Below are 8,288 nucleotides of genomic sequence, written 5' to 3' on the forward strand. Positions count from 1 at the left end.
TAACTGATTTGCCTAGTTAAATAAAGGTAAAATAAAAAATACAATTATTGACCAGCAGACTCACTTCCGTCATCATAAAGTGCTTTGAGGAGGCTAGTCAAAGACCACATCACCTCCTCCCTCCCCGACACACTCGACCCTCTCCAATTTGCTCACCGCCCCGACAGATCCACGGATGACGCAATCGACACTGACCTGCACACTCTGCCCTCACCCACCTGGACAAGAGGAATGCATATGAGAGATGCTGTTCACTACTACAGCTCGTCCTTCAATACAATAGTGCCCTCTAAGCTAACACAATCTCACAGCCCTGGGACTGAACTCCTCCCTATGACAACTGCGTCCTGGACCTCCTGATGGCCGTCCCCAGGTGGTGAAGTAAAGCGACATCACTTCCCCAACAGCTTCCTCAACACGGGGCCCCACAAGGGTGCATCCTCACCCCCTCCTGTACTCCCTGTCTACCCATAACTGCTTGGCCTTACACAGCTACACATAGGCCTGATTACCCAACACGACGAACGCCTACAGAGAGGGGGTTAGCACTCTGGCTGGCGTGGTGCCAAGAAACAAATCTCTCCCTCAATGTCAGGAAAACAAAGGAGCTGAATGTGGACTTCAGGAGGAACCAGGCTGGCACACCCATCCTCATCAACGGGCCACCATGAGTACGGTCAAAAAGTCCCCCCCTTCAATAGGACATTATTTACCTCCTTCCCAACCCAATGACATTTTATTTACTCTCCACCCCAATGACATTTTTTACCTGCCACCACCCCAATGGACATTATTTTACCCTGCTCACACCCCCGCAATCGTACATTTTATTTACCCTGCTCCACACCCCAATGGACATTTATTTACCCGCGCACCACCCCCAATCGACATTTCATTTAACCCTCCACCACCCCCAATCAGACATTTATTATCTCCACACCCCGCCATGACATATACCCCCACACCCATTGGACTTATTTACCTCACACCCCTGCATTTTACCCTGCCACACCCCCAATGGACATTATTTTACCCTGCCTCCAACCCCAAGGACATTTATTTCACCCTGCCACCACCCCCCAATAGACATTTATTTACCCTGCCACCACCCCCACTGACATTTATTACCCTCCACCACCCCCCAAATAGGACATTATTTACCCCTGCACCACCCCTCCAATGACATTTATTTACCCTCCACCACCCCCCAATGGACATTGATTACCCTGCCACACCCCCCAATGGACATTTAATTTACCCTGCCACACCCCCATAACATTTATCTTCACCTCCACACCCCCCAATTAACATTTATTTACCCTGCCTCCACCCCCCAAAGACATTTATTTCCCTGCCTCCAACCCCCAATGGGGACATGTATTTACCCTCACCACCCCCAATAGACATATTACCCTGCCTCCACCCCCCAATAACATTATTTACCCTGCCCACCACCCCCCAATGGACATTTTTTACCCCTGCCTCCAACCCCAATGGACATTTATTTAACCCTGCCACATCCCCAATGGACATTTATTTACCCTGCACCACCCCCCAATTGTACATTTATTACCCTGCCACACCCCCAATGGACATTATTTACCCTTCCACCACCCCCCAATGACATTTATTTACCCGCCACCACCCCCCATGAACATTTATTTACCCCCACCACCCCCCCCAGGGACAGTTTATTTAACCCGCCACCACCCCCACATACGATTATTTACCCTGCCTCCAACCCCAATGACATTATATTACCTCCTCCACCACCCCCCAATATACATTTATTACCCTGCCACCCACCCCCAATGGACATTTATTACCCCGCCACCACCCCCCAATAACATTTATTACCCTCCACCACCCCCAATGGACATTTATTACCCTCCACCACCCCCAATGGACATTATTACCCTGCCACCACCCCCAATGGCATTTATTTACCTGCCTACCACCCCCCAATGGACACTTTATTTTACCCTGCCACCACCCCCCAATAGACATTTATTTACCCTCCACCACCCCCCAATAACATTTATTTAACCCTGACCTCCACCCCCCAATAGACATTTTATTTACCCGCTCCAACCCCAATGGACATTTATTACCCTGCCACCAACCCCCCAATAACATTTATTTACCCTTGCCACCACCCCCCCAATGGACATTTATTTACCCTGCACCACCCCCCCAATGGAAATTTATTTACCCTTGCCTCCAACCCCAAGACATTTTATTCTACCTCCCCACCCCCCAATAGACATTTATTACCCGCCACCACCCCCAATGACATTTACTTACCCTCCACCACCCCCCAATAGACATTTATTTACCCCTGCCACCACCCCCATATGGACATTTATTTCCCTGCCACCACCCCAATGCATTTATTTACCGCCACCACCCCAATGGACATTTATTTACCCTCCACCACCCCCCAATAAACATTTATTTACCCGCCACCACCCCCCAATAAGACATATTATTTAACCCTGCACCACCCCCCAAATAACATTTATCTAACCTGCCTCTCCCACCCCCCAATAACATATCTTACCCTGCCTCAACCCCAATACATTTATTTACCCTGCCACCACCCCCCAATTAGACATATTTACCCGCCTTCCACCCCCCAATAACATTTATTTACCCTTGCCACCACCCCAATGACATTATTTACCCTGCCTCCAACCCCAAGGGACATATTATACCCTGCCACCACCCCAATGACATTATATACCCTGCCACCACCCACCCAATAGACATTTATTACCCATAATATTAAATTAGAACAGCTCTCTTTACCATGAACAGACCTTACCAGGTGAATCATGAAAAGCTGTTGATCCCTTATGATGTCACTTTAATTCCAACTCAATCATATAAGATGGAAGGTAGGAGCACAGGTTAAAAAAAATTATTAAGCCTTGAGACAATGCAGACAGATTGTGTATGTCGTTGCCATTCGAGGTGAATGGCCAAGACAAAAATTTTAGTGCCTGTAACGGATGTAGTAGGCCACGCACCGCGTTTGTGTCAAGAAGCAACGCTCTGTGTTTTTCACCACTCAACAGTTCCTTCATTTGTGTATCAACCAATGTCCACCACCCAAAAGAATCCAGCTAACTTGACACAACTTGGAAGCATTGATCAACATGGCCACATCCCTGTGAATCTTTCAACACATATTAGTGTCACATGCCTCAACATATGGGAGCTTTCTAGGAAAAAGGAGGGAGGCAACTCAATATTAGGAAGTGTCTCATATTTATTATTATTTTTGAATTATTGTTCATTTCACTTCCCTTTACCTCCCTGCTTCAGAATTCATCGTTACCATGCTATTACATCCTCAACCCTGTGCATGGACTAATTAAAACTCTAATCTTAATCTAAATAGTTTAAGTACAAAAGAGCATAAAATATTATTTTTGTTTGTGCTTCACTCGGTTGCCCTTTGCTATGTGGCCAACAGTCACACATTTGTGCGTATGACACCACCTGGAGTATTTTCACCTCATAGATAATAAAATTGGATGTTTTCAATTCTTTGTGAGGCTCTCTCTTCTCTCTCTCGATCGCTCATCTTTTTCTATCTCTCTCTCTCAGATTCTCTTCCCCCTCTCTTTTCTTTCCTCTCACTCTCCTCCTATGCTCAGCTCTCCTCGCTGCAGCCATGGCGCCACTTCTCTCCCTGCTGTCAACAGTGGGAGGAGCCATCATGAGGCAGCAGCTTAGGTGAGCTAATCCCATATTCCCTGTAGAGAGCGAACCAGGATTCCCTGGCGCGTCAAAAGTAGTACACTATTGCAGGAAAAAGATGTTCCATTGCGGAACCCTGTAAGTCTGACTCATATCCATTGAAGCATTAGTAAGTTTAGGAGGACAGTTGTCCGTCTCATTCCAATTCATATATATGATGAAGGATTCTTAGAGAAAATGACTGTATGAATTAACGTTGAATCAATGCAGTTTATTTCGGAGGAATTCCTAGTGTTTAAAACTCAAGGCGTCAAGAATGAGAAACGTCACTAAATGCACTTTGTTCCCCATATAGTGCAACTACCTTTTGAACGAACCCTGGCCGGTCAAAAATAGTGCACTATAAACTGAATGCGATTCATTTGACCAACTATTTAATCTTGAAGTCTCCACTAGGGCTGTGAAATGATACACTTTCATCCGCTCCACTTTGACACAGCAGTGAGCATGCAGAGTTATTCAGAGAGTGAATATTCACGCATACGGAAGTGATTATTCCACATTGGTCTACATTATTGCTTAACATAAAAACTATCACACTGTTTTTCAAATTGGTTTCTTCTAGACGTTCAGAATCCAACCACCTACTGCAATCTATCAGGGGCAGAAATATACAGAGTTTTTATACGAATGCATCTTGAATATTTTTCCATTGTTTATGGTTTTTTGTTGTGAACTCTCCCAATTCTTCTGTGTAATCAAAATCCACAGAGTAGTTATTCTTTAACACTGTTATCACCACTTTTATAGTCATCCAGTCTCCAAACCAAACGTATCCACTATTGTAGAGCTGTAGAGATACCTGAGCTACCGCAGTAGCTCCCAATCAATAGAAAAATTGTAACACTAAGTGACCGGAACACTTTATATAGATGACGTTAAGCTGCATTATCTTTCGTACTCTTTGGCCTAATTCAACCAAGATCCCACAGTCACTCTAAGTGGTTCACTTTCTGTCTGCATCTCTGGCAATATTAACGTTCAAGAAGCACAATTACGCAATGCTTCGCTAACTCAACCAAAGACACTCTCTTCTCTCCATCCTTGACGGTGATCTCCACACGTATTGTGTATTTCATCGCTATCCCGACCTATACCTGAAGCTGATTAGCTCTGCTTATGATGGCCATTGATGTCAATTAGTGTATATCATCAATTACATTATTAACGCAGTAAAACCAGTACTTCCATCAGCAGCACTAAGTAGCCCTCAGGACTCCATTGATACAACACTACATATCAATATTTATGCAGACAGCACATCAACATCCTGACCAAAAGATTCCAACAATTGTAGTGAATTTCCAAAATTATTGCAGGATGTCCTCGATATGCAGTTACACAACAACCAGATTATTTCAGTTCTTCAATTCCAACATCCCCGCACTCATTCATAAATCAGTTGAACTGGACATACAGAGTTTAAGCCATATGCTTCCTTCCCTTATCTGTTCCAGATCGACCAGTAGATGTCTTTTCATTGCATAAACATGCCGTCTTCTTCCAGGGAAATCCCAGAAGGCTTTGTATTTAAAACCAGACAGTAGACTCCTATTACAGTTAGACTACATGATACAGTTCTACAACTGTTTTGGTTGCCAGTAATGTTTAAGCAAAGCCCTGGCATAACATACCTGATACACAAACATTAGGATCACTGATTACACAAAAATGAAGACACTGATACACAAACATTAAACACTGAGTTCACAAAAACATTAAGGACACTGGATTCACAAAACATTAAAGACACATGCACTTCCATTACATAACTGACCGATAATCCAGTGGAAGTTATTATCCCTTATCAATGTCACTTGTTAAAATCCATTTCAATCATGAGATTAGGAAAGACAAGTTAAAGAAGCCTTGAACATAAGACATGCATTGTGGTATGTTCCATTCAAGAAAATCGTCCAACTACACAACAACCTTATTTCTCTAAATTTTATCCACAATTTGTTACCATTTATGGGGTTTCGTGAGCATTTTTCCTTCGCCAACATAATCCTCACCTTCACAGTGTGCTATCAAAAAGACTGATTAAACAGCATGATCATTACACAGTGCACAATTTGCTGGACAATAAAGCCCACTCTAAAATATGCTGGTGATATGCCAAAAATATATCACGTATTGAATAAAATATAATTTAGTTTTGAATAATAAGAAGTGTTACATTTGCTTTGATAGTAGCTATCCTAGGTCAACACACTAAAGTCATTTCAATGAGTCTTCTCCATTCCTGATTGTTTGATACTTTCAATTCAACCACGACCGGAAATATTATTATGGAAATTAGCCTTATTTTATTAACAAATTTTGCAATTCGAATTTGACTTGCGCTTTAGAGGCAACACCACTTGGGGAACTTTCGAATCATGAAATAGTTCAATAGTTAGACTATAATAGTGGCACTTTAGATACATGTTTGTTTGACTGCAAACGAAGTCTCTCTCTCTCTCTTTCTCTCAAGTCAATACAATGGGCTTTGTTGGCATGTTAACGTTGCCAAAGCAAGTGAAATAGATTATAAACAAAAGTGAAATAAACAATTAATTATGAACAGTAAACATTACACTCACAAAAGTTTCAAAAGAATAGAGACATGTTATATTATGGCTATATTCCGGAGACGGCGGAACAATGGTCTTGCCTCTTTGGTGAGGCACCGTTTAGCCTGGGAGTCTTACCTGAGAGAAGGAAACGAAGTCGCCGACACTGACAATGCTATTTGCCAATGTTCAATCATTAGTGAATAAACTTGACAAACTCAGAGCGAGGATCTCCTTCCAGAGGGACATCAGATTCTGCAACATACTCTGTTTTTCTGAGACTTGGCTTTCCTCCAACATCCAAACAGATTCTATACAACCAATGGGTTTTATAATTCATCGAGTGGATAGGAAGCAGGCACTCTGGCAAGAACAACGGTGTATGGCTTTGCTTTATGACCAATAGGTGGTGTGATGGGGGAAACTTACAGGAACTTGCAAGCTTATGCTCTTCSGACTTGGAATACTTGGTCATCAGATGTCACCCTTTTTTACCTTCCGAGAGAGTTGTCAGAGATTTTCGCCACAGTTGTGTATATCCTGCCCCAAGCTGACACCAAAAATGCTCTCAYGGATCTTCATTGGATCTATCAACACATTGACTGTCCAACTTTCGGAAAAACTGCTCATGAGCAATTCTACACGGCATTTTTTCKACATGGGTATAAGGCCCTCTCCCGTCATTCTTTTGGCAAATCGKACCACGACTATTTTGTTCCTCCTGCAAATAAAGACTTGAGGAAAGTTCCGGTGCCAAAGATAGGGAATGTAACTGAACTGAATGACTAGGCTACCTGGGCGGCAGGCTGGACTAGTAACTGAAAGGTTGCAAGATTGAATCCCCGAGCTGACAAGGTAAAAATCTGTTGTTCTTCCCCTGAACAAGGCAGTTAACCCAGTGTTCCTAGCCCGTCATTGTAAATAAGAATTTGTTCTTAACTGATTTGCCTAGTTAAATAAAGGTAAAATAAAAAATACAATTATTGACCAGCAGCACTCACTTCCGTCATCATAAAGTGCTTTGAGAGGCTAGTCAAAGACCACATCACCTCCTCCCTCCCCGACACACTCGACCCTCTCCAATTTGCTCACCGCCCCGACAGATCCACGGATGACGCAATCGACACTGACCTGCACACTGCCCTCACCCACCTGGACAAGAGGAATGCATATGAGAGGATGCTGTTCATCGACTACAGCTCGTCCTTCAATACAATAGTGCCCTCTAAGCTAACCACAAAGYTCACAGCCCTGGGACTGAACTCCTCCCTATGCAACTGCGTCCTGGACCTCCTGATGGGCCGTCCCCAGGTGGTGAAGGTAAGCGACATCACTTCCTCCACACTGGTCCTCAACACGGGGGCCCCACAAGGGTGCATCCTCAGCCYCCTCCTGTACTCCCTGTCTACCCATAACTGCGTGGCCTTACACAGGCCTTACACATAGGCCTGATTACCAACAACGACGAGACGGCCTACAGAGAGGGGGTTAGCACTCTGGCGGCGTGGTGCCAAGTAAACAATCTCTCCCTCAATGTCAGGAAAACAAAGGAGCTGAATGTGGACTTCAGGAGGAACCAGGCTGGGCACACCCCCATCCTCATCAACGGGCCACCATGGAKACGGTCAAAAAGTCCCCCCCTTCAATGGACATTTATTTACCCTGCCTCCAACCCCAATGGACATTTATTTACCCTGCCTCCATGGAGAGAGAGATGCGTGGCAGGGGAGGTAAATAAATGTCTATTGGGGGGTGGTGGCAGGGTAAATAAATGTCCATTGGGGGGTGGTGGCAGGGTAAAGCTAAATGTCCATTGGGGGGTGGTGAGCAGGGTAAACTCAAATTGTACTCATTGTGGGGTGGTGGGGTATACGGGACTCTGGGTAGGAAGGTACAGGATTGGTGTCGCATGCCAGTAAACTCTCGTCCCTCAAGTGTCAAGGGGGGGTGGGTGGCAGGGATAAAAAA

General features: G+C 44.3%; 1 pseudogene; it reads left to right on the forward strand.

Annotated features, from left to right (window-relative positions):
* Nucleotides 1-2,890: 2,890 nt before the first annotated feature.
* LOC111970458 (vitamin D3 receptor B-like) overlaps nucleotides 2,891-8,288 on the forward strand; it is a 59,637-nt pseudogene continuing 54,239 nt past the window's right edge.

The sequence above is a fragment of the Salvelinus sp. IW2-2015 genome, linkage group LG11 (genome assembly GCF_002910315.2).
Source record: "Salvelinus sp. IW2-2015 linkage group LG11, ASM291031v2, whole genome shotgun sequence".
Taxonomy (NCBI): domain Eukaryota; kingdom Metazoa; phylum Chordata; class Actinopteri; order Salmoniformes; family Salmonidae; genus Salvelinus; species Salvelinus sp. IW2-2015.